Here is a 27,978-nt window from a genome sequence, read left to right as displayed (position 1 = left end):
TCTCTCTGATCGAGATAGGCTACGTCTTAGAACTGTTGAGATTCCTCCACTGTGACATTGATGCTACTTCGGAAGAGCAGAGAACTGTGGTTAGTTCAACTCAGTCCTCAGCTTCCAATACTGCAGTTCGACGGAAACCGTGGCTTTTGAAATAGCCCTCTTTGGTTCAGGCTGTCAACCACCACGTCTCTGTGGGTTCAGGACCAGTCAAGCGGCGACCACGGCAGGAAGGAAGCAGATGTCCCTGCTAACATGACTGACACTCGCAACATCAGATACTAAATGATGCCGTTATCAAGGAGAGAGAATTCAATTTGTAGCCTACGGTCTCTTAGGCACCATGCAGGAGTGCTGGTGGGCAAGCCATTACAGGCATAGCACACTGCAGGGTTTCCCCACAAGAAAGTACTTAGTGGAGGAAGTGAGCAGCAGCGTGATTCCTGCCCAGAACTGGTCCTGTGTTATTAAAGGAGTTGTGAGCAAGTTTGTAAATGGATGTTTTTTATATATATTTTGCTGTTGTTAAACCAACCATTAACTTCGATTCATCAAGTATTTCTACCGGGGTTCTTTCTTTCAATTTTGCGTTCACCGCAGAGACATGCGAGAAGAAAAAGAAAATCTCCATGAATTCCAGGCATCACAGGGTGAGTAATTGATTAAGACAAATTAGAATTTTTGGGTGAAGTACTCCTTTAAGTTCAACTTCAAACTGCTTGCTGATAGATGTGACATCTAACACTGGCTGCATGCTCACAGGGGGCGTAATAAAGTCAACTTCATCTAAGGCCTTGTCCAGACTAAAACGATCTTGATCCGTTTTTTTTTCGTTTCGTTTTAAGGTTTCCGTAAAAACGAAAATGTCTCAAGATAATAAGTGCATGCCACAAATTTACAAAATAAATGTCTTTCCTGTTTTATTTTGAAAACCCCCGACCGGAAGTGTTATAGTGTCTGTTGCTAGCAGCTTAACTTGTGTCGGCCGGTTCTGTGCTTTTCGAGCTAACGTAACGTCATTAGTTTCCAAAGGAGAGGAGAGAAAGACCGCGGCTCACATGCAGCTGAAACTACATGGAATAAATGTATTGATTGATGTTTAACTTGTCCCCGTGTGTGTCCAGTCATTTCGACTAGCAAACGTTGTATTTAACGTTACCTCCGGATACCACTGTCTACTGTATTTAGTTGGCTAGCTATTTTAGCTAATGTGGATTCAATAGCATTTTGAATAGCATCAATGCTAGCTGGCTGGATACAGCTTTATTTACTAAATTATGGAGGCTTTTTAATCGTCAAGGTAAGAGAGGATTTGTCATGATCAACTGAAGGGGTATGCTATGGAACAGTTTGCCGCAAAAGCCCGATCAGGCTCAATAGCTTCTGCACCACGAACACAACTACTCTGTACGACGCCATTGTTGTTGTGATGTTGGCTGAGAGTTTGCGCATGCGGGGTAAGGGAGAGGTGGGCCAACGCGCCATAAGTTCAGGAGAACACGCGTATCGTTTGTAAAGATGGTGACGCAATGGGGGGGCGTCTTCAGAATTGCGCACTCTGGGAGCTAGTATCAAACAGTACCGTCTTCAGGCTGCCAGAACGCAGTTCCGTGTGGCAGAATGATGCAAACGAATAAACGATCAAATACTTTGCCTAAAACGACAAATCGTTTTAGTGTGGACATGGCCTAACACTGGCTGCATGCTCACGGGGGCCGTAACAAAGTAAACTTCACAGTTTTCGGCAAGAGCAGTTTGGCTGAGCACCGGAGGTTGAAGTCTTGAGGTTCTATTGAATAGAAATGTATTACTTTGTCCGACCTTAGCGGAGGGGATATAGAATTCAGTGGAGGGGTCTACGGCTCCACTAAAAACCTCTGCTTCACACAGATACCTCTCTTACCACTCCCCTACTTCTCTCTTTCCGTCATAGGGCTGATACATAATATCACCATATTTTTCTTAGTTTTAGATAGCTTTTATTTTTTTTATTTTTTTACTTTATTTTTTAGCGTTTATCGCTTTTCTGGTCAAGCATGACCGACAGAAACAGGTTGAAATGGGATGTAGAGCAGGGGAAGACATTCTGAGAAATGACGGCGGGTCCGGGAATCGAACTCGTGTCCCCCAGATCCGCGACGAGCACGGTTTTCCCCGACGCAGAAATAGCGCCGAGATATGCGGTGAGCTACGGGAGCTCCCCGATAGCATTTAGTTTTACAGTAAATTACAATGTGATATGACATATTTTGTGTCATTATATTGTAATACAATCGTCATTTTCAATTTTTCTTTGTTCAATACTGCTTTTTATTTAACTTGAAAATATACAGGATGTATATATTGTGGATGACTGTATAGTAAAAAGCCATACCTTTGCATGGATCCATGACTGTATAGCATCCTATTCTGTATACCTCCTATTCTGTCGTCCTCTCAAGTTCTTTCTTTCCCGACGAGATTCTGGGAACGGGATAGCTTTGGGAGCGGGAGGGGGAATAGTATAATGAGAAATAGAGTAGAAGACCGCAGTGCCCTCCTCCTCCTCCCGTCACCACACTCTGGCTACCCCCCCCCCCCCTCCTCCCGCAGTCCCCGGAGCACGCGGATAATTGTCTTTCTACTTCAATCGACACAGAAGTGCATGCCCTGCAAACTGTGCCCCTGCTCAGCCAAACAACCAGACTTTTATTCTCTAGGAATCATCCAAGTCCATGTACGTTGAGTGGAGATGGTGCAGGAGATAAAACAGGGGCACAGTGTGTGTGTGTGTGTGTGTGTGTGTGTGTGTGTGTGTGTGTATGAGTGAGAGAGACTAGGGGGGGTGATAATGATGTGGTGTGTTCTCCCAGTTTGATGAGAGCTGGCCTCCAACCAAGGCCCTAAGAGGCTGGCTGGGCGGTGGTATCCTATCAGCTTTCTCTTTCTTTCTTTGCCTACATACAACGGTGGCTTTGCCTCCAACCCTGGTGACAGCGGCAGACTGAAGCGAGGCGGCTCCGGTGGCAGCCGTGCCCCGAGACCAGAGCGCGCACAGTTTTGCCACCTGCCCCTCTGTGGACACTTTCCATCTTGGTGCTGTGGAACTGCATCGAGAAACTGGGTGGTGTAAACGTAGCGTACACGCACGGCGTCGCACGCGCTAGGGCGGCTCGCTCGACTATGGCAAAGAAATCACAATGACTGTTATTTGGATTGATATTGAGATTGCGGTTATTAAAGCACGATGACACATTAGATTTGAGAACATCATATGACGACAACTTCTACAACAAGTTACCAAACGTGCTGCATTTACAATAGCACAGAAATTGTTTTATCTTGAATTCATGATCGTGGGAAGCCAGAATTGAAACTTGATTAATCTCCCAGCCCTAGCACACACACACACACACAGTTTCGATTTTGCCAGAAGGTTTAACCCACATCCCCTCCCAGTAGAATACAGATTAAACTGCTTTTACATTGAGGTTGTGAGGTAAAGGGATGACAAGACCTTAGATACTGTATAGAAGAATGACAGGAAGTAATGAGGAATAGGATGAATAGATTCTTCATCCTACAATTCTTCCTTGGATTTAAGCAACTACGAACTGATGCCGCTTGTTGCTGAGGATACCATGCTTGGCTTTAGGACGCATCAGTGGGCTGAGATTAGGAGTGGGACAATACATCAATGATCCAATAGAACGGGGATCAGAGGGAAAATATCAAAGGATCTAAAAACGTATTATTACGTGTTTGGCGCTCAAGCGTTGGGGTGGAAACACGTAATATTACGTGTTGGGCACTGAATGAGTTAATTAACGTCTGCTACAATGTAGGGCTGGGCAGACCAGCAATTTTTTTTTTATCCCAATTTCTCACATTACATTCACCCTGAATGTTGACGTTATCCAGGTGAAAAGTTTACTTCATAAATCATTTGATGTATAATTAAATCAAAGGAAATGCGTTTGGGTCTGAGATTGTGGCTGGTCTGCCGTTCTGCAGCTGGATACTATTGGTTTGTTTTGGCAAAATTCTTCTGCTCTGTGTGACAATAAATAAATTAATGATGATATGCAATTTAAAACCAAAACTAAGGCCTCAGTATGAGTTTAAGACGTGGACATGGTCATGTTTGTTGAATAAAAAAAATTAAAGTATAAAAAATAAATAATAAATAAATTTAAAGAAAATTGATCGGATCGGGAAATATCGGTATCGGTAGACTAGATACTCAAAATCACATGATCGGGATCGGATCGGGAGCAAAAAAACGTGATCGGGACATCCCTAACTACAACGTGACAATGTGAAGTGCTCTGAGAAAATCAAAGGCAGCGAAAGGCAGGCGACACAACCGGCGGTACAACGGTGTTCCTAGCCAGCAGCTCGTCATGAGAGACGCCCTGCGGGTCCCCGTCGTTTGATTATGTTTACAGTTCTGTGTTGTCTGCCACAGCTCAGGGCACTGATGGGACTCGTCTGTTCTATATATTATTACATTTCTATGGGCAAGACACACCGGGGCAAATAGCAAACAAAGACAAACTTTGTTTTGACATAACGGGACTCTGAGCGTGACTAATCAGAGCCAGCCAAGCTGCAGGCCATTAGGCAAAGTATAGTTACATATTATAAAGTGATAGACCAAATATCAAGTTCCCACGTCTCAACTTCTAATCACATTTAGCCTGATCGCCTTACGTGAATTTCCTCTTGCAATTTTTGCGGATATTCTTTTAACTCTTTCAACACCGGCGGGTTTAGCCATCTTTTTTCCTATACTGCGCCAACGCTCTAAGGTCGCATTCACACACCAGAGCTGTTTGGTCCGCTTTAATCGCACCAGAGTTCGTTTCCTCGGATAGTCCGCTTGGTTTGGGGTAGTGTGAAAGCTCATTTGGTGCGGTCCAAAAAAGCAAACTCTGGTCCGCCTGGAAACGTAGGTCTCGGTTCGCTTCCAAGTGAACCCTGGTGCGTACTTTTGTGGTGTGAATGCTCATCGGACCAAACGCAAGACCAAAGGAAGTGACCCGATAAACTGTGCATCTTCTTGAGTAGAAGGAAACAAAACAAACACAGCGGCGCGCATTGCAAAACAAGCACACGTGGAACATGTCTCGTGGACAGACGTGGGCGAATGAGTAGGTAAAAGCCCTGATAGAAATATGATCAGACGAGCTAATTAAACAGCTGCTTGTGACCACTCACAAAAACAACTAGGTGTACAAGTTGTTTAGCGAGAGAATGATGGCAATGAGCTTCAATCGAACAATGTCACATCAAAGTAAAAAAAAAAACTGCGTCAGCATTTCAGCAATATATGAAAATAATGTGTTGAAACTGGGTTGTTCCGGGGAATAATGTGGTGGGGCTGTCTTAAATACTTCGAAGCTTCGTTCGATGGCACAAGCTTCGAACATTTTTAAAAAAATCGAAGTTTAAAAAAAAAAAAAAAAAAATTAAATTTTTTTAACTTCGATTATTATTATTTTTGTTCGAAGCTTGTGCCATCGAAATAACGTGTATCCATTCAACTACCTGCTGTACTGCTATGGTAGCTAGCCTAGCCACAATGCTATGGCCGATCCCATTCACGTTAGCATGTAAGCTAACAACAACAGGTTTAGTCTCTCGCTTTTCGATTTTAATTTTAATTTTTTATTTTTTACTACGATTTGTGTGTGTGTGTGTGAACAATCCACTTTATTTATAGAGCACATTTAAAAACAACAAAGTTTACCAAAGTGCTGTACAAGTCCCACAACATAAGTTAAAAAAAAAAAAAAAAGAAAAAAAAAACGTTTTAAATCGAAGCTTCGGCCCCGAAGCTTCGATTGCCAAAAAAAGCTTCGAAGGTCAGCCCTAGGTGTGTGTATGTGTGTGCGCTGGGCTGGGCTGCTTCGCAGAATAATGTGTGTGCGTGCTGGGCTGGGCTGCTTCGCAGAATAATGTGTGTGCGTGCTGGGCTGGGCTGCTTCGCAGAATAATGTGGTGTGTATCAGCGTTTCCGTTAGAACATATTCGTGCCGGTCTGGATGTCCTGCAAGATTTCTATCCCCGGACATATTCGAGAAATGCCGGTCAGCCTGGTTTTCCTTTTTACCGGCTGAATGCCACCATCGGCGCCAATGTTAACGTTAATATCGCCTAATCTATGTTTTAAATTATGGCTATGTGTCTAATCTGCCCATCGCATTATCAAAGACTATTTTCCAGTCGGTGCTGTCAAGGCTGTTTATCGCGTCGTTGCCGTTTCAGAGCAGTTAGAAAAGCCCCCGTTTTCAGATAAAAAACAGCTCTTTCTGGAGCATTCTATGAAAATAGTCTTTTAGTGGAATATTCCACAACGTTGATATTCGTCGGCCTTTTTATGAATCGTTTTCAAATAAACGCTAGATGATCAATATTATACGTGCACGCAAGCACATTACGGCCGCGCGCGGATAATCGCCCTGTTGATTTCCTCTCGGACTTTTAGTGAAACCGAAACAAGAAGACATTTCACAAAACAGCTTATAACTTCATCAAACTTACTCTGATTATCCTAACACTGATAACATAGTCCTTACCTGACATCAGATGGTATCCAACTGGTATATTCCAATTCCTGATCACCATTCGAAAAAATCGATACGTGTATGGATCCAACGCGATACTGTAGAACCTCATGATCAGCGGGGATCTGAGGTTCCAGAATGAACTGTGTCACTGGTAACCCTGGCTGGATCAGTGAACTGGAAAATGTGGATATAATGTCGCACCTCAGCCAGGAGAATTAAACTTTCCACTCGGGCCTGAACGCTCGACATTTCTGTTTCTGTTTTCTTTCACCACGGCATCAGCGGTCTCTGTGGTGGGCAGACAGACAGGCTCAAAAAAAGAAAGAAAAAAAGATTCACATCCGAGCGGCGCCATCCGCGCTTTATCAGCGTGAAGCAACATGTAATGATTGTTTTGTTCATCGCATAGGCTATTTAATTTGAGCCTATTTTAATACAATTCAAATAATAAAATTGTGCTTAGAGAAATTATTTTCACCGGACATTATGACCGGAGATATTTAAATATTCGGACTTCAACATATTTTGCCGGTCAAAAACCGGTAATTACCGGCTAACGGAAACGCTGGTGTGTATGTGTGTGCGCTGGGCTGGGCTGCTTCGCAGAATAATGTGGTGTATGTGTGTGCGCTGGGCTGCTTCGCAGAATAATGTGGTGTGTATGTGCGCTGTGTAGAGCTGTCCCCGAAGCCTGTTTTTGGGATTCTATATATCCAATAGACGAGCGCCCTTTTCGATCGTGTGACATTGTTCATAAAGTTTGGTGCACTTGACAAATTGCAGTGTGAAAGCAAACCAAACCAAATGAAGAATACAACAATGTTGCAACTTCACCCCCCCGAATCGCACTGAGTCCACCAAACTAATTATATGTGAAAGCGACCTAAGAGATAGGGATGCGTGGCGGTCAGGGACCGAAACTAAAGCCTGCCGCCCGCCAGGGGCGGGCTGTTTTTACCTTTGGTGCATGACACTTAGAGGGCTGCCCGCCGTGTGGCGTGTAGACGTGTAGTTCATAACTTCATAACGATACTCTTGTGCGAGTACAGATTATAGCCGCTCGTCTTTTTTTTCTCCGCCGCGAGATCGTTAAAAAACTACAAGTCCCACATCGCACTAGGTCCAATCACAGTAGAGTGACGTGACTGGTTTCATGAGAAAAAAAGCAAATGACCAATCGGAAGCTATCATTTGGCTTGTTTACTTCCATCTGCTCTAGTCTATATCGGACCTCCAAGAGTCTAACGTTACTGTTTAAACAATGACCCAGTCAACTATTCACTTTTAGTTTAATACATGACGAGGCATTGTCTAACGGTATCTAGCTGGCTAGCTACTGATAGCTGCTGATATCAACAAATGCTCCAGCAATAGTCTACTCGAGTGCATAATACCTCCGGTCCCTCGTTAGCTAGCTTAGCTAGCTCACGTTGATCCATATGTCCCAGTAAACTAAATGGTCTTAACGTTATATACCGGGCTAGCAGTAGCTACAGATAGCTCCTGATATCAATGTCTTATAACATTGATTGAATGCGTATTCTAGCTGAGGGCATGTTGAATGTGATTTGACAAAAGAACGGTAACGTTATAAATAGGTCCAGCTGCATCGCCGGAGAATCCTTGCATGCTGAATGTAGGGTCTAGCTGAATATAGGGTCTAGCTGCAGGGCCGGAGAATCCTTGCTGGAGCTGGAGGCTACTCAAGTATACACACAGACAGTGGAGCTGTTTGCAGATAGCAAGCATTTTGACTTATTGCGTGGTGGCGATGTCTCGCAGATAATACAACTACAAGTATGATTATATAATATATATTTTATTTAAAAAAAAAAATTTATATAAAATATATATATATTTTTTTTTAATCAAAAAAATGTTGGCAGGTAAGAAATATGCTTGGCGGGTAGACTCTTCCCATCTACCCGCCACTGGCCGGTGAGTCAAAAAGTTAATTTCGCTCCCTGGTGGCGGTGTTTGCAGGGCTATATCTATATTATAGCTATGGAGAAAATACTATGGCTCATTTGACATCAACTATTCTCCGCTCAACATGTGAAAAAGAATAAAGAATAGTTTTTTGATCGTTACCAACTGCATATGTTTTGGAGTACGTTACATATTATGATCGTTGCGATCGATGTGAAATCATGGTTGGATCAAAGCAGGATTGATGTCATATAGTCCTTACCTTTACTAGGAGATATCCCAAAAAGAATATTCCAATTGTCTGATTGCGATTTCCAGTATTGGTGTCCATCGTGTCGCCAACATAATCCACCACAACACATGCATCGGGGGCATACTAGATACAAAAAAATATATAATCACATCACTCAATAAGAGTTACTGAATGACCAGTCAAAGCGGTCCTGGTCAGCCAACAGTACAGAGAGTGATGAGCCTCCTGCGTCTGTCTCACGGCTAGGATCAAAACACTGCAGATCAGAGAAAGCGCCATCCGTTCAACCTCAGTAGTCTAACCTTGAATATGTTGCATCACCCGTCTTGACATCCTTTAACACACCACCGCTCCTCCTTTTCATCCCCTGTCCCAGAGAAGGCAGATGAGGTGAAACCCTAGTCTCTGAGGAGCAGGGGGAGTAGTGGACCAGGTAGACAAGACAGGATGTGACAAATCGATGTATGAAAGACTTTTGAACAGCCATCCCATTGGTCATACAGAAGAGGTGTCTGTGAACACAGAGAGAGGGAGCCCTACAGTGAAACAGACAGCCTCCGGCTCAGGTAAAGTATCACTCTGTCACGGCCCGGGGACAAGACACAACGTGACTCGTCATAACACCATTACCAGACGTTCTTCACAAGCTGCCAATCTAATTCAATTAGCGCTCAATGTTATTACAATTGTGGTCTAAAACAGCTCACTTTGCTCGGCTGAGTTCATGTCCTCGTTTGTTTTGAGGTTCGAGGTGAATATCGTATTGTCCTGAATATAAGATACTAGTGGGTTTCTTTGGACGCAGATTACACCCGAGGTCTTATATTCACACCCCTAGAGATTAGAATAGAGTTGCCATGGTACAGGAAGTTCAACTCTGGAATGATATATTATAGACCACTGCAACACTTCCGGGATTCTGAAATCATGGGAGAGAGAGCGGGGGGAGAAAATGAATGAATGTGGATGAGAGCCTCGACATTAATAAGTGGTTGTTGCTTAGATTTGTATACGCCTGAGTCTCCTGAACACGGTGCAACCAATCCCAAATCGATCTGCACTTTCTCTGCCGAGCTATAGTTACTTTTTCGCACCTACTCCCGAACTATGCATGCGCAGATTGCCCACAAAGTCTAGGTCTATCAATCTGCACATGCGTAGTTTGGGAGTAGGTGCGAAAAAGCTACTATTGCTCGGCCGAGAAAGTGCCGACCGACGATTGGTCGCGCCGTGTTCAGGAGACTCAGGCGTATACAAATCTAGTGGATCATGTCTCCAGCACCCCCACAGCTTTTTGATATTTTTGCACAAATCTTACAAATATTCAAACAAAAACAGCATAACATCATGCAACGTCAAAGATTCGTCTTTTTTTTTTCTTATAGACATACAAAACATACAAATGACTTAGACAGACATACCAAAAACAGACATGGAAATAAAAAAATACTTAACTATATATATATATTATGCATATATAACCAACACGTATACACGTTACATGATGTCCAACTCTACCTGCGATGCAATGAAAGTATATGCTGCACTTCTATCGGGATGCCATCTTTCTCCATGGTGCATGCGAGAGAGTGTGTCTCAGATACAGTGTTTCCCCTACCATAGCCTTGGCGGGGCGGCCCGCCCCGCTAACAGGACCTGCTGCCCCCCCTGAAAAAATATTTATTATAAAAAATAAAAATAAATTATATAAAAACTAACTTGATAGTTGATATAAGTTGATATATGAACTGGATAGTTCATATAAGCCATTCTCCCTTTCTGTGTGTGTGTGTGTGTGTGTGACTGTGTGTGTGCGCGCGTGCCCGTCCCAACTCTGGTCTTTGGAAAGTTTGATATTTACGGAGGATGGCCAGATAATGTTGATATTTAAACTTTAAAAATTATTATACAGTGAGAGAGAAGCAAGTACAAAACGCTGCTGACCGACAAAAGAGAATCCCTCACTGAGGAAAACACAAAGGCCTAACCATCATGTATCACAATGGTGATGTCAGCCAGAGATGGGGAGAAGCATGAACCATGAACCTTTAAAGGACATCTCTTTGAAATAAATGACATTTTACTATATTTTTTTTTAATTTCTTTTAAACTAATTATTATTTTGTATTATTTAACTATTTAATTATTATTTTGTTATTGCACTGCACTGGCAGTTTAACTGAATTGAAAAAGATAAACCTCATAACTGAACTGGCACTGAACATTGAACTACACGGCACTGTTTGCAGATGTACTGTTATTAACACTTTGGCTGCCAGGAAACGCTTAAACACGTCATTCCCGGCCATGCTCAAGTTGCCGAAGACGCTTTACAGCGTCTTTGATATCAATATTTCAAAAATCTGGGACCGGATTCATATTTCCCCTCCGCTGGCCTGAGATCCACCAGGAGGACCCACTGAGCTCTCCGGCGGTTCAGGAGCGCCATCTGGTGGCCGATCGGCGCAATCGCTTAACAGGAAGTGCCATAGAGGTTGTGCTGGACGGCCGTATTACTTCCGGGCACTCGCTATAGGTCCCGGCATTCTAGCTCGTCACAATACACAGCGATCGATTGCCAATAACTCGATAAACAACATGATTTGGACGTATATACCATTATACAAGCTGGAGATGGACCGGGTAAATCTACATCCCATAATGATAAAATTTCTACTCTACGATGATCGCCCAACAGCGCGGAGACTGGGGTGAGTTTTAGCGTGTAAAGTTACCGTCTTCGATACTAACTGCTATTATCAACATTTGACCCACATTAGATGATTGGTATAACGCTGCCCACGGAATTATAAACGCCCCCTAGCCCATCCGGTCAACATCAGATGACGTGTAGTAACTTCTAGAAGTACGTCTAGACTAGTTGGAATTTTTTATATCGCGCTGATTGCCATAAAACTGTATTGCATCATCAATATAATGTATTTGGGGCTATAGATCACGTTCTGGAGAAAGCTGCAGAAAGAGATGAAAACATACTTATACATTAGACCATACTTTACTATGAATATGTGAATGAAAAAGTTTAACGTTGCTACACAATGAACAATACATATAGGACTTTGAATGGGCCCTAATAATGGCAATGTAGCAATAGAATTTAAAAAGTTATAGCCCTGCAAAGAAGGGGACTTTCTCTATAGACAAATAGAGCCGGCAACCTACGGTTGATAATGAATTTAACCCATGGCAGCCAAAGTGTTAAAGTTAGTTAAAAACATAATTTTGTATTGTTTTTTTTTTGTTAAATCCAAAGGAAAAAATATAAAATCAGAGAAATCCGAAAACAGGAAAAGATTAAACGGAATTCATAGGGCCCCCTAGTTAACACTTTGGGTGCCGGGAGCCGTCTTTAGACGTCTTTGCTGGCCATGCTAAAGTTGCCGGGGGACGCTGTACGTCGTCTTTATATCAATATTTCAAAAATCTGCGATCGGATTCATAATGTCCCTCCGCTGGCCTGAGATTCACCAGCAGGACCCACTGAGCTCTCTGGCGGTTCAGGAGCGCCATCTGGTGGCCGATCGGCGCAAGCGCTTAACAGGAAGCGCACTAGAGGTTTTGCTAGACGTCCGTATTGCTTCCGGCCACTCGGTACATGTCCCGTGACTCTAGCTCGTCACTCTACATAGCGATCGATTGCCAATAACTCGATAAACAACATGATTTGGACGTATATACCATTATACAAGCTGGAGATGGACCGGGTAATAATATATCCCATAATGATAAAATTTCTACTCGACGATGATCGCCCAACGGCGCGCGGAGACTGGGGTGAGTTTCAGCGTGTAACGTTACCGTCTTCGATAATAACTGATATTATCAACATTTGACCCACATTAGATGATTGGTATAACGCTGCCCACGGAATTATAAACGCCCCCTCGCCCATCCGGTCAACATCAGATGACGTGTAGTAACTTCTAGAAGTACGTCTAGTTGGAATTTTTTATATCGCGCTGATTGCCATCAAACTGTATTTCATCATCAATATAATGCATTTGGGGCTATATATCACGTTCTGGAGAAAGCTGCAGAAAGAGATGAAAACATACTTATACATTAGACCATACTTTACTATGAATATGTGAATGAAAAAGTTTAACGTTGCTACACAATGAACAATACATATAGGACTTTGAATGGGCCCTAATAATGGCAATGTAGCAATAGAATTTAAAAAGTTATAGCCCTGCAAAGAAGGGGACTTTCTCCATAGACAAATAGCGCTGGCAATCTATGGTATATCATTAATTTAACCTTAGGCAACCAAAGTGTTAAGGTGAGTTAATAAATTCACTCTGAAAATCTGCTCCGCTCTGATAAACTGACTCTTTGGTCAGAGCGTCCAGTGTGCACTCTGAGCCCTCAGAACTTCAGAACAACTCGAGTGCACTCGCTCTGACGCTGGTTGGAAATAGTTATGAGTGTTGTATGTGCCTCCCTGTATTGTAAATAGTTCATATGTGTGTTCACTGTTCAGTTAATTGTAAATAAGTAAATGTACGTGTTGTATAATAAACCTAATTTATGTGCAATCGTTTCATTTCAGCTCAGTGTAGAGAAATGCACTAACAACCACCTTACTGCGCGCGTCTATGACGACACTGTTGACACCACGTATCCGTGACACACGCGCCCTGCGACAACACTAGTAGTTTTGGGGGGCCTACCACCCCCCTGAAAAAAATCCTAGGGGAAACACTGAGATATATGTAAGTGTGTGTGAGATTGAATGTGCGTGAATGTGCATCTCAGATATGAGTATGTGCCTCATGTATGTATGTGTGTGTGTCTCATATGTGTATGTGAGTGTATGTGTGTGTATGTCTCAGATATGTGAATGTGAGTCTATATTTTGTGTGTGTCTCGGACACATGTGTGTCTCTGACGTGTATGCGTGTCTGTGTCTCAGATATGTATATAAATGTGTGTCTCAGCTATGTATGTGTGTGTGTCTCATATGCATGTATATCTCCGATATGTGTAAGCGAGAGTGTATCGCTGCTGCCGGGACAAAACCTCATAACTCCAAAAACCCAACTTTTCAGCAGATGAAAAAAACGAACACAGATTTTAGGGTGAATAGAGTTACGAGGTTTAGACAGATGATTGGTTTAATGCTTTCCCATTGTGTAGACTTTGTAAAACCACACACACATGGAGGATGATCTACTGAGTTGATAAAAAAAAAAAAAAAAAATTAGTTACGAGGTTTTGTCCCGCAAGCAGCGGTATGCTTCAGATATGTGTGTAAGACTTAAGTATGTATGTGTATGCATGCTTCCTATGTGTGAGTGTGTCTCCGCAATGTGTATGTGTGCCTTAGATATGTATGTCTCACCCATGTGCATGTGAGCAGCTCAGTTATGTGTACGTAAGAGTGTGTGTGTCCTAGATATGTGTATGTGAGTGTGATAGAGCAAGTGGCTAGGCCATAATTACAACATTCGGACATACAATATATGTATACATCAGGGCTGCACGATTAATAGATTTTTAATCGAAATCGCGATTTGGAATGATGGAATTATCAAATCGCCAGGCCTGCAATTAATTTTTTTTTTTTTTACATTATTTAACCAGGAAGTCCCATTGAGATACAATATCGGTTTGGGAGAGGGAGGTAAGGGGTTTTAGATTGTGTGTTGTGAAGTTTAGAGTAGACTTCAGAGAGGGAGAGTAAAGTACAGAAAAAAAGGTACCGTTGGGTACCGGTATCGATTCCCAGGTAAAAAGAAACATTTTCAGGCTCGGTGTCCCGAAAAGACCCACCGCGTAGGCCAGATGCAAGCCGCATTTTACAATAAACCTCTGTGGGGCTGCTTATTTTTTTTTTTTTATATAATCTCAAATTTAATCGCAATCGCAATATCTGTGAGAAAAATCGCAATTAGATTATTTCCCAAAATCGTGCAGCCCTGACATACATAATACAACTAAAATACAGGTACCATCAGGTCAGATCCTAATTTTCACATTTATCATTGGTGTAACTGAGGGGTACAATTCCCTGACTGTATTGATAAGTATGGTATCATTAAACCACTACCGCTTTATGTACTTTAATTACTGGCCATACAGTACACGATATATGAATATGATGAACACTTCCCACAATGAAATCGGTTCCAGTCAAAGGTATAATCAAGTATTTAATGGAGCAAAAGGTACATAGGATACTTTACATTATTCTTTGAATGCACTTGTAAGGCAAAGGAATATGCGTAGGCAAATCAATAATGAATGTCCATTCTCTGGTTACGCAGGAGGTAATTATACAACCTGAATCTTAGGGAATTATATCTATGGTACACTAGTAATATAGCGGGAGATACTGGAAGGGGTTCCCCCTGGTTGTAAGCCAGCGGGGGGGGTAGAAGATCTGTCGGTAGTAGGACGTCTGGTCAACGATGACTAAGGAGACTCCAGGTACAGGAGCCGGTGCAGTAGCCTCTTGATCCACAGACGAATACAGCTTGGTTCTCCGTAGACTGTAGCTCCACAGTGAAGAAAGCTAGTCGGCCTCAGGCTCTCTGAGGCGCCGACTCGACTTGACTCCTCGCGGGGTAAATCCAACACGTGCAGGCGTCGGCGATTATCCACTCCATAAATCACAGGACCAAAGCAAATATATTCCAGCCGCAAAGGGCTATGTAGTCGTCGGGTAGATTAATCCAGTGTACATGTCCATACGGTTCTCGTCTAGGTCTCCTCGGGTGAAAGCGCCATGTGGTCAGCCCAGCCTGGATAAGAACTCTAGCTAATACGAGGAAGCGTTGGAGATGCTGGTCACTGTAGAACTTTAACCGCACGATACACTATACACAAATAGACTATTATTGACTTAATAGAAATATGTCGCACTCGACGGTATAGCGCCAAACTCTGACAATTCAGTTACTAATTCGCACGCGGTCTCAATGCTCTATTCTGGGGCCAAACAGGCCATACTTCACCGCACGTTGTATCGTGGGTGAGGCTTCAACTTATTGGTAACATACTAAAAGGACGAAGGGGGTAAGGGGCTTCTATATTCACCTGCGCCGTATTTATACGCACGGTGAACAAACTAGTTCCAATCTCATTTCTGTCGCGTATCCCTGGGCAAGGCCGGGCATGTCCAGACACGTCTTGACGGTGACTTTGAACCTGACTCCGGAGGCCGGTCCCTGGCGCCGGTGGACCGGTCCAATAGGAGAATGAACTATTATGGTCTGGGCTAAAGGGATATTCCGTGTATATGTACAAGGAATATACAGGGGATATCAAACGATATACAAATACTATGCAATATATATCAATAAATAAATATATATATTCGGTTTAATCTGATCCTTTGTAACAATTGGTAATACTGAAACAACGCTTCAATCATTCATCACCAGACTGTTCAGTTAGATGCAAAAAATTATCCCACACCCAGCAAAAATATCCTCTCTCCCTGCAACTCTATATTCACCCTTTCATATGATGCTGTCCGAAACATTAGTTCCATCCATTCCTTAAAAGTAATATCAATGGGTGATTTCCAATGTCGTAAGGCAATTCTACATCCTGATATCATGACCATTCTATACCACATTCCTTGGTATTTAGACAGTTTGATCTCTTTCGGTACTATACCCAATATGCATGCCGCTGGGGAGTTGTTTACCTTTATATTCAGTACTTCACTTAAGAATATCACAATTTGGGGCGGCTACGTGGCGCAGTGGGCAAGGCGCTCGCAACGAATGCTGGAGACTCGGCTCGAACAGGATGCCTCCTGTTCGAGCCCCGCTCTCCACATTGCTTTCAGTTTAGCTGGTCGTCCACAGTAATACACATTGGCCGTATTATGGGAAGGGAAACTGAAGGGTGGGGATCGGGCGTTGTGGACAGCGACTCCTACAGGTCGGTTGGTGCGCCTGCGCAGTAAAATCAAGAAGCGACAGGGGCGGGGCCCCTCCAAAGCCCAGACCCCCGACGCTGAAAGATCGAGCCGTGCAGGTGAAAAGATGCGACGGCTGTTACCTCGAGTATCGGAGGGGACTCGTGCTATGTATGACTTAGTCCACATTGCAGCCGGGTTGTGGGAGGCAAGAAATAACGTTCGAAGACAGGGGAGGGTTGAATTGGACGATATGAAAAATTGGGATGGGAGAAAAATAGAAAATGGGAGAAAAAGTGGATAAAAAAAAAAAGAACATCACAATTTGATCCTACATTTTTCGAACTTTTTCACATTCATATAACATAATGTAGTAGAGTACCTGTACCCTTCTCACATCTCCAGCAGATGTCACGTTTCTTAGTTTTAGCCTGGCTAACTTACTAGGCGTCCAATAGCTTCTGTTTAAGACTTTGTAAAAAATAAGTTGTGACTGTGTCTCCCGAGAGAATTTACCCCATTTGGTCACTAGCTTATCCCATGTTTCTTCAGAAATATCCTCATGTACATCGTTCTCCCAGCTCAACCTCAGACCCGCCAATTTGGGTGCATTGTGTTCCCTGATGACATCGTAGAACCTTGATGCACCTCCTTTTCTGCGCCATACTTTATAAAACTGTGAAGCACTTTGTGAAAGGTGCTATACAACTCAATTTACTAAATATGTTCCGATTCGCCTGCTTGTCCTTGAGGTTTCATATCATCGATTAACACAACACCCAGATATTGTGATCGTTATCACTATTATATTTATATACGCGTCTATATTAAGAGCTTTAAACAAACACCGGCAGCTAAGAAATCATTTCAGACAAGAGAATATCAAGTCAGAATTTGACATCTCATCTTACCTTAACCTTGCACCCATTTGCTTGGGTTCTCATTGTATCATTCTGTATGATTGGCTCTTTATCAAATGACTATTATAGAGAATATTGCACGATATTGTGAAAAGGGAGAACATTTATAAAGGGAGGCTGATGTGAGGGCCACCTTGTAAGAGGGGCTGGATTTGCTTACAAAACAGTTATCACTCTGGCTCTGCTCACAGCTCACTGCTAGTAGACATCATGCTCTGTGTGTGCGCGTGCGTGCGCACTCATGATGCACAAGCTTATTTGCAAGTGAAGGTTGTTGACAGAGTTATGAACTTGTATTGGGAGAATATTGTGCAATATTGTGAAGAGGGAGAATATGAAGAGGCTGGCGTGAGGGCCGCCTTGTGAGAAGCAACAGTGTGTACAGGGCTGGATTTGCTTACAAAACAGTTATCACTCTGCTCACTGCCAGACATCACGCTCAGAGTTTGTGTGTGTCTAGAACTCTAGATATGTGTCTATATATGCACCCATGGTGCGTGCTTATTTGCAAGTGAAAGCTGTTGACAGAGCTAAGAACTTAGGTTTGTACAGCTCTCATTTCACACACATGACAATTTACACACATACACAGCCCAGTAGCCCACCCACTCACCTACACACAGTGATATTTACCTCAACAAACATCAGAGAAAAAGGTTAGAGAGTCCTTCACTTTGTGTCCACATCCACACCCCAGCTCCACTAATCGAGGCAGGAAACTAGCCATGTTATAACCTCAGACCGTCTTGCCAGGCAGCATTACACCACTACTGCTCTGGCTCAGACTTCTAAGTAGAAAGACCCGAGTTAGAGCAGGGGGAAGCTTTAACTTTCTTTCAGCGGTGTCGATCACTCCGTCTAGACAATTTGGGCTGCAGTGCAGCAGCTTATGCTAAAGCACCAGACCGGCAACCCAACATTTCTGAGCACTGCCTAGTTTTAGGAGAGGGTGATTATTTGATTGTCCCTTTCCTCTAATGGTTTTTTAATTCACCTGTGAGCGATTCACTTATGTTAACGTACCCAGTCACAACCATATCAAGACAGTGGCCTTTTAGCACAAATACAAAATTTCTTTACCTTGGCACAAGCCACTCGCTTTGCACTCAGTGGGGGTAAAGCTAGAACACTTGCTTTCCCCACAGCTGTTTCCTTGTGAAAGGTCAATGCGAGAGAGAGAGAGAGCGAGAGAGAGAGAGAGAGAGAGAGAGAGAGCAAACACGCATATTTCAGGGCCAGCCGGCCAAAGTTGCTGCTCAAGTGACAGCTTCCTGTAACTAATTCCCTCCCAGTGTGACACTAATACACCTGGTGCCTACGGAACCACTGTCAATGGGAGGGTGAGACGGCAGGATGCTCACCAGCTCCCACAGACCTGAAACACAATAGCCAAATTTGTATGGAAGAAGAGCTATATCAGCAAGTGAAAGAAATGGTAGTGGTTCCTCTTTTTATGACGTGGGACCGGTTGACACCTTGGGCTCAGTAGAATACTGGGCCTCACATTATAGCATCAAGGTGACTTAAAAAGGCAACACCTTGACCAAATCTAAAACGTCACTCTACCTGATATGTATCTGCGGTTACCCCTCTCTCTCTCTCTCGCACTGTAAGAACAAGAAGCTTAAAGAGTTTTCTTCTAGTCATGCTTATGGAAGGGGTGTCACTGATATCCAGCAGTACCAGCATCGAGTAGCAGTGTGTGCCTAATGCCAGGCCTATATTTATCCATATCTTGACATTAGGCTCAATGAATTACACACCAACTTTTGGGAGAGTTAGTGCAAGAAAGGCTTGGCTACCCGCATGAGTGAAGGGGGTAAGCGGTTTGATTTCTAAGCAGTGAGTGTACAGAACCACCACCAACCAACAAAACCACTATTGATTGATTGAAAACTTTATTAACAGATTGCACAGTACAGCTCAATACACACAATTGTTAAGGGGATGCAGACCAGAGAAAGACTTTCGTCTTGTTTACATCAGGCCAGGGTCCCCCATACTACTAACAACTAACATTCGGTCGCCACAGCTATAGGGCCACACAGACACTTTTGCGTTTGTTTTCGAACTCCACGAAGGAGGCCCTTGTTGGCCGACGAGCCTTGTTGTTGACATTCCAAGAAGAAGCCTATGTTGAAAACAAGTCACAAACACTCTGACATGGTTAACTACTCTATTTTGATTACACACACAATGTAAGCCAACTCTATAACGCGAATAGCATGCTAAACAGGTCTGTGCTTACGTTTTTTCTTTTCTTTTTGAACCAGCCCAGGAGGACAATAACTATTCACTTGGTTGAAGTGAGCAGCTAACGTTAGCCTGGTGGAGTCACTGAATCCCTGTTCAACGTATATAGTAGCGTTAGCTAGTTAGCAGCGAGCTAACGGTTATTGCCTTTGACAAACCAGTATTGTCTGCAAACCAGCTTATTGCAACTGCTAACGTTACCCGTGTACACGAATGTGCTGCGCGTTAACGTTGGTTATTATTAACGTTACCTCCACCAGCTAGCGAGCGAAACCACGTCAACGTTATTATAGTGTTCATCATCAATACCCAAGTAAACGTGCGTTTAAAATAAAAACAACCGCTTAGTTGCAGTGGAGCAAAACACGGCAGGTTTAGCAAATACTTAGCTATAGCTAACTTAATGCTAGCTAACCGGGGTCCGGTCAGATCATCAGCGAACGAGCTAACTAGCTAGTAGCTTAGCATAGGTGTCCGCCATCATTGAAGTAACGTCTGCCAGACAGTTGTCTGAGTGTAGAAAAACAAGATGCCGAGGGGGGACATGACAAGGAAAGGTAGACCGTGGTCATGTATCGAAGCTCGCTTTTGTTTTTACCGTGCCCGTTGCGCCACTCTTTCTCTCGGCTTCCTGTGTGTGTCTCTACGGTGCTCCTCTCCGCTTCTTTGTAAAAATGCCCAGTCTTTGCTTTTCCAGAGGCCCGTTCTGCTGCTACGATCCGACTGCCATCATCATCATCACCTCCGAGCAGCAGACAGCAGGCAGAGAGCTGCTATGCCCATACCGCAGCGTGCCTCCTCCTCCTCCCCAAATATCACTGCTGTGTAATAACAACACTATAGGTGGATCGTTAATGTATAACTTATATAATTTAATAATAAACTATTAAACAAGCTAAGCTATACCTCAATGTACCAATGTACAGTTTCTACGTCAAATGTATATACTCTTTTCGAGACTATTTTTGTATCACAAACAGTGCTGTATTTGCAAATCTGGTATGTCATAAATGTATAGATGTAGCAGTACTGTCTATGTGTATGTCATTATGTTATGATGAATTGAAAATGTGGGACCCTGATGTAAACAAGACGAAAGTCTTTCTCTTGTCTGCATACCCTTAACAATTGTATGTATTGAGCTGTACTGTACCCATTCTGCAATCTGTTTTCAATCAAGTTGTCAATCAATCACTCACCATTCTACACTGTACTGTGTAGTAGCTGACTGTATAGACTGTACAGAAGTATAGACTGTACATATACTGTATATATGTATATTGAACATTTTAGTTTTGTTTACACTTGTTTACGTACTTGACTTTCTATGTTATACTTATATTATACTATTTTACACTATCTTGTTATTTTTATCTAGCACACACTCTCAGGAGCAAAACAGAAAGAAGCATTTCATGCAAAAGTATTCTGTATTTCTGTATGACAACTAATAAAGAAACTTGAAACTTGAACTAAATCAATATCGGTGACCGCTAAAGAATAGCGTCATATGCTTACAGCCTACTAACTAGGCTACATGTATGGAATATCTCCCAATATCATTATGGATGTGTAATTACTATTCGCAGATAATCAAAGTCATATAAAGACATTAATTAAATGTGGCATATAGCAAAGATTGCTTTTGCAACTTTGTGAATAATTTAAGATACGTACGTTAGAGTCTATTCAAACATTGTCTTATGGAAATAAAGGAGATTTATAATTTTTGCACAGTACATCATTCTCCTTATACCTTCAGTCCCACCCAACACACACACACTACTGCTAGTTTATGTTTAATAGAATGTCAATATAATTGTATTCTCAAGGTGGTTCTGTTTCATAGTTTATAATAGCCTGTAGTTGACTTACTGTATGTTTGAATCCAAATGATTTCCCAAATGCCCGACTCAATGATATGATCAGTAATGTAATGCAGACCAGAGAAAGACTTTTCGTCTTGGGGGGGGGGGGGGGGGGGGGGGTGGGTGGGGGGCACTGTACAACTGTACAAGCAAAACTGTACATTGGAATATTGACAAAACCATACTTGGTAATTTACTGTACATTGGAGGGGGTTGGGTTAGGACATTTACAGGGGCCAGTTTCAAATTGCAGTCTCCCGTAGGTGTTCTTTGAGAGTGGTTTTGAAAGTGGGTAGTGATTCACATTCCTTTACAGCTTTGGGTAGGGCGTTCCACATTGATGTGGCATAATTGCGAAACGTGTTTAGTCCCTTGTTTGAGCAGAATCTGGGTTTAACATGATTTGTGGAGCTCCCTCTGGTGTTGTGATCGTGGTATTCACTGACCTTTGGGAAGTATTTTGACATGTACATGGGTACCTTGGTCGTGTAGTGTATCTTGTAGACCAGGCCCATTGCAAGTCGCTGTACTCTGTCGTCTACTCTAAGCCATCCTAGGTTGTCAAAGTGGGCAGGGGTGAGGTGGGTTCTAGGAGTCAGGTCAAGCAGTAGTCTGACCAGTTTGTTTTGAGATGTTTGTAATTTAGTTTTTAGCGCCTTTGAGGTGCTTTGGTACCATGAGGTGCAAGCATAGTCGTAGTACCCTTGAATGAGTGCTCCTGCCAGAGTCTTCAGGGTATTCTTGTTTACCAGTGAGGAGATCCGGTACAAGAATCGAGTTCGTTGGTTGACTTTTTTTATTACATTAAATCTTTTTTTTTATTACATACATTTTTAGCTTACTTCTGCTTATCTTACCCTTGTGGGAAAAGCAACAAGTTGAGACCAATATTTACCCTGAAGCATTTCCTTCATGTTACGGATGTGATGTGATGCATTGATCACTATAAACTGGTGCAAATACATGCTAGATAGGCCCACTTAAGATTAGAGTGAATGGGAGATGTGACAGAGGAACACGGTGTGGTGCAGCGCTCTGTACTGAGGTCTACATGGCCAAAATTCAGACTTGTCAGTAGGGTAATGGTCTGATATTATTAAAGAAGCACATACACATTATGGGAAATGTGCTTACCGTCTCCTCCAGAGGATGGATGCCAATTTCCTCTCTGTGTTCAGGAGGTAGAGTGGTTGTCTGGTAATCAGAAGGTTCCCAGGTTCGATTCTGGCTTTGCCCGGCTGCATGCCCTGATGAGTATAGGTTGGCACCTTGTATGGTTGCCTCTGCCGTCTGTGTGTGAGTGAATATGAGGCATAAGTTGTAATAGAGTTTTGAATTTAAAAAATGCAGTCCATTTACAATTTAGAAAGATATGGCCGCAAGATAGCCTATAGCTGTTGGTAAAAAAGACCTCTCCCGGAGTTATAAGCTAGGCTAGTGGTCCTTATCCGCTTCCATTAATTTGTGTTAAGCTAGGTTAGCTTGTGTCGTATATTTATCTAAATAAAACCTGTAAATTAAACAATAGAAATTATGCACATATATGAAATAGCAAAGAACTAGGTTATTTTCTCTTAGAAAAATAGAGACTCACAGCCATGCCAAATCACCTGTTAGGTTAACCATACATTTGAGTCAACAAGAAGGCTGTTAACTGGCCTCAGTCGAAATTGATCAAAATGACCCGTATAAGCATTACAGGAGGGATTAAAATCATCTAGCGGTTTCTGGAAAAGGCCACAGGAGAATTCAGTCAAAAGCTAATAGTGCAACCCTTCACCCTTCACCTAGTAGCTATAGGAAAAAGCCCAGAGTGCCATAAAAATAAGAACAGATCAAATGGCAAACAGATGACACATCTTCCTCCACAACGAACAGGGATGGTGCGCCAAATAACTAAACTTTTAAGTCAAGAAGTGACGGCCTGAAGGCCAACATCCGAGTTCTGTTTACTTTAGCTAAGCAGACCAAACAGGCCATTCTGTGATACCCACTGTTAGGTTGAATGGGTACTATATTTCCATCTGTATGAGGGTCGCATTCAGGGACACTTGGGTAAATCATTCTAAAAGGAAACTAGTTCATATCCCCTCTGTAAGGTCACCTTGTAACGCTGTTTCGCAAGACCCAAATCACTGAGAGGGGAGACCTTCTAGCCAATAGGAAAGCAGGCTCTCTGGGGTGACGGCACTGGATGGCGCAAGGGCTGGGGGGGGTTCTCTCTTCTCTATAAAACCTACAGGTTGAATGATGGAGGAGAGACAGAGACACGGAGACACCGAGACGCAGAGAGACACGCAGAGAGAACGGAGAAGCAGAGACGGAGAATCCACCCCACCAGTTCGAGAATAAGAGACGCCACTAAGAAGCCCTCCGGGAAAAGCTGATTAGAGATAGAAAATAATTGATGCTGTGAACCAGATAATTTAAGCTGTTGGATATTCCAATAAAACAACGGTCAGAACCGTTTTCACCCGCAGCGCTGTCTCCGCCTCCACGTGATTTCCAAAGGACCACATTTGAATGAACTGTTACTTTAACGGGAAAACACAACGAGCAGAGTAAGCTATTCCACTATACATTAGAGAAAGATCATATAGCTATAACATAGAATCATTGAGAAGATACATTAATCTGGCGCCGTGACTACCGGTCTGTACATCCGAACGGGACCCAGGACAAGGACAACAGAACTTCAAAAACTCTCAGAGCAGAGCAGCGACGCCTGACTACACCATCCTCGAGCAACAACAACCAGCAGAGGCCAAACGGTGAGTTGAAGATGTGTCTGTATTGTCGGGGTTTGTTTGGGCAGATTTCGAACAGGGGTAGAGAATGGTTGCATTGGCGCGATCGAATTAAAACGATTGAGCGCACAGCCGTATCGGCACTAATGAAATGAAGGGGATTGGCGCGATCGGGTTGGACAATAAAATAGTTCAGGTCGCGCACTGCTGAGGGGCTAGAGGGTTGCGCCAGGTTAGGCGACAGAGACTCTTGTTTAGAATCGTAGGTTCAAATGCAATGACAATAACTGGAGACGTCTGGTTTGTACGTTGCTAAAGACAAATCGACGTCGTACGAATCCGTTTAGTTCTTACGGAACAAGAGCTCTGGAGCGCGTAAGGTAGTCCTCTTAAACCTCGGAAAAATTAGCACTTGTGCACTGGGGGGTTATAAAGATCTGCGCTTATGTTCGAACTAAAAAACTGCACTTAGAAGCGATGAGGCATTATATAAGGACTTTAGTATGTAACAATGTATATATGTTGTTTAGATGAAATAGGATGACACATGTATGGTATCATGGCTATAATCAAACGTACGTCATCATAACGCTAAACGTCGCGGATTACTATATTACAACCAATACGGAATAAAGCCGTTTTATACCCGGGAAGCTACTGCTATACAAAGCAGGGCTAATACATGCTAAGCTACGTTGCAAGCTAACGGGGAATGCTTGGGGTTATTAATGTTTAGTACGACTGTTGTGTTGAGATGACGAAACTTATAGCTTCATCCATGGTGGCTGAAAAAGGCTACCAAATGATGCTACATGATGTGCAAGGTTGACCAGTGCTAAAAATGATGATGTTGCTGAATGGAAGTATGAGTGTAACCGTGTGGATGAGAGAGGATGTGTGTGAATGAGTCTGCTAGAGGTTATGGAGTGGATGCCGGTATTTTTTGTATCATTATGATAACTCTAGGGACGCAATCTGTTAAATAAAGTTTTCATTCATTCATTTATTCACGGGTACGGCCGCGGGGACACCATAGCACTGTCCGCAAAAACGTCGTACATACCGTATGGACGCTGCGTTGCGATATCGAATGAATTGAGTGAATGACGAGTGAGATGGAACCAAAAGGAGGTGTCACGTTATTTGAATTTTTTTAAATCAGTGGTAATAAGGTCGTGGTTTAATGTGGTAAAGATCAAAGAAAGCAGGGTTCTTCTTCTGCTACAATGATTTAATGGCAGATCGCGGCCACCACTGATGACGTCACTAGGAGCATCTGCTTGGTGGGGGCCTAGAGGGGGTGCGTTAGATTTAAAATGCGGGGCTGGATCGGGAGCGCTAGATTTAAAATACGGAGCCGGCCGGGGCCGGACGGGCGTACAAACGAGAAAATGATACTGTAAGATTTATGAACGAATGCTTAATAAATTTAAAATTATGTTATAAAGTATGACTGGGTTGTGCAAAACGTCGCGATGTGTTGTGCTGCTCAAATCAACAGGATGGTGGGCCGTATAGGAAACGCTATTGTAAGGGGCTAGGCTAAGCTAACTAGCCGTGCTAGGCTGATCAAGCGATATCAACATTGAGCTAAGCTAAACGGTATTAAGCTAATGGTGTTGGCAGTGGACAGCTAACTATGCTAAAAATGCTAAGCTAACTATGCTAAAAATGCTAAGCTAACTATGCTAACATGCTAAAGCTACCTGTGCTAACAATGTTGCATGCTGGGAGTCTCGGGGAATATCGCGTGATGCTATTTTGGCTGGCAGCGGGACCTTAGGCTTGTTCAAGATGGATTTCGGTTTGCCTCGACTAGTAGACGAGAGTAGCCGAGTGAAGCCGGGGGAGGAGTTAAGAGGGCGGACACTGCCGATTTCACGAGAGCCTCTCGCCTAGTCTCGCGCGGCAGATACGCTTTCACGTCACCACACACACATTACACACCTGTCCAGCTCATTATAATGCAATGGCCGTGTGCAAAATTAGATCAGATTCAAATGTACAGCACACCATATACTGCTACAGTGGAATATACTATTCATATACCATAATGTATACCATCTTGTTGCGCGCTCCTGGCCGCACGCACACACAACACACTGCTGTATGTGTGTGTGCGTGTGTGTCTGACAGCTTGAAGTTTATCATGATGATATGATGATAAGTTGATAACGCATAACATAATAAAGTTTTCAATCAATCAAACGTCTCATAGCTCCCTGGCTGTCACATGGCTGGTGACTGACAACTTTTCTGAGCCAATAGGCGCTTTGCGCGACCGTAGCAAGTCGCTTCCCAGCCGGGAGCAGCCGGCTGAGAGGTACTGTGGAGCCTCGCTCTGAAGGCTGCTTGTGGCTCGCTCCCGCGGGAGTTCCGCGCCTCGCCTCGCCAGATTTTCAGAGCAAATCGGACAACATTCTAACCGTCATGCAACGCGCTTGGCGAGGCGGTAGTCAAACCTGCGCAGATCTGCGTCCGCCTATCCCATCTTGAACAAGCCTCTTGTGTGTGTAAACGTGACGTAAGCCTGTGGCGACGTCTCGCGGGAAGCCATCCTTAATGCCGGACTACGATTCGGTACAGAGAATTCTGGGAATTGGGGTTCATGTTGTGTGAGCACGTCGGCTGACGTCATGGGAGGAGTGGCTGCGTGATGACGCACTGTGGGGCAATGGGGTTGCGAATAGAGACAGCAGGGGGCAGTGTTGTCTTTGAAATGGATACACCTCTGCTGTTGCTTCGCCCTCTCTCCCTAGGTTGCCCCCCTCCCTCCCTCCCTCCCTCCCTCCATCTCTCTCTCTCTCTCTCCCTCCCTCCTTCTCCTCTCCTCTCCTCTCTCTCTCTCCCTCCCGCACCTCCTTTTCTTCCTCCATCCCTCCCTCCCATTTCCACTCCCTCCCTCCTTTTTCCCCCTTTTATGGCTAAAATGGTACAGTATATGAGAGGATACTAGGAGTTTCATCAGGGCCCCCCCTCCCCACTGTAGCCTTCCCTATAGGGTGTGCCCCCTCCTGCACTATTATAATGGGTGCCATCCTGCACTATTATAATGGGCCATCCTGCACTATTATAATGGGTGCCATCCTGCATTATCATAGTGTGTGCCCCCTTCCCCTCCCCCCTTCCATCCATCCTGCACTATCATAGTGGGTACCACATTCCATTCCATCCTTCCATTTATTATATGGTGTGAGCTCCCTATGGTACAGCTCCTTCCCTGGAATGCTTCCTTTCTCCCTTCATAGCTTCTATGGTGTGTGCCCCCCCCCCCCCCGCCCCACTGTAGAGATGAGATATCATCTCCCTCTATACCATAGTGTGTGCCCCCCCATGCAGATATAGTACTATTTTCCCTCCCTCCCTCCCTCCCTCCCTCCCTCCTTCCCTCTCCTCTCTCTCCCTCCCTCCCTCCCTCTCCTCTCTTTCCCTCCCTCCCTCCCTCCGTCCCTTTCTCCCTGCCACCCTCTCTCCCTCCCTTTCTCCCTCCCTCCCTCTCTCCCGTTCCTGTGTGCGTATGAGTCACGTGTCCGTTCTAATGTTTGCAAACAATGCACCTTTAGATG

The 27,978-nt window shown here is 43.6% G+C and overlaps 1 protein-coding gene across 1 annotated transcript in view; it reads right to left on the bottom strand.

The window, feature by feature from the left end:
- The window catches only part of LOC311238463 (NEDD4-like E3 ubiquitin-protein ligase WWP1), an 88,236-nt gene extending 67,704 nt beyond the window's left edge, over nt 1–20,532 (bottom strand). The window contains exon 1 of the mRNA XM_084326543.1: nt 20,396–20,532. The gene's annotated coding sequence lies outside the window, so the exon portion shown is untranslated. The remainder of the gene's footprint in view (nt 1–20,395) is intronic.
- Between the last annotated feature and the right edge of the window lie 7,446 nt (nt 20,533–27,978).

Source organism: Notolepis coatsorum, assembly GCF_963971535.1.
Source record: "Notolepis coatsorum genome assembly, chromosome: 12".
Classification (NCBI taxonomy): Eukaryota; Metazoa; Chordata; class Actinopteri; order Aulopiformes; family Paralepididae; genus Notolepis; species Notolepis coatsorum.
This window is presented reverse-complemented; position numbering and strand designations above follow the sequence as displayed.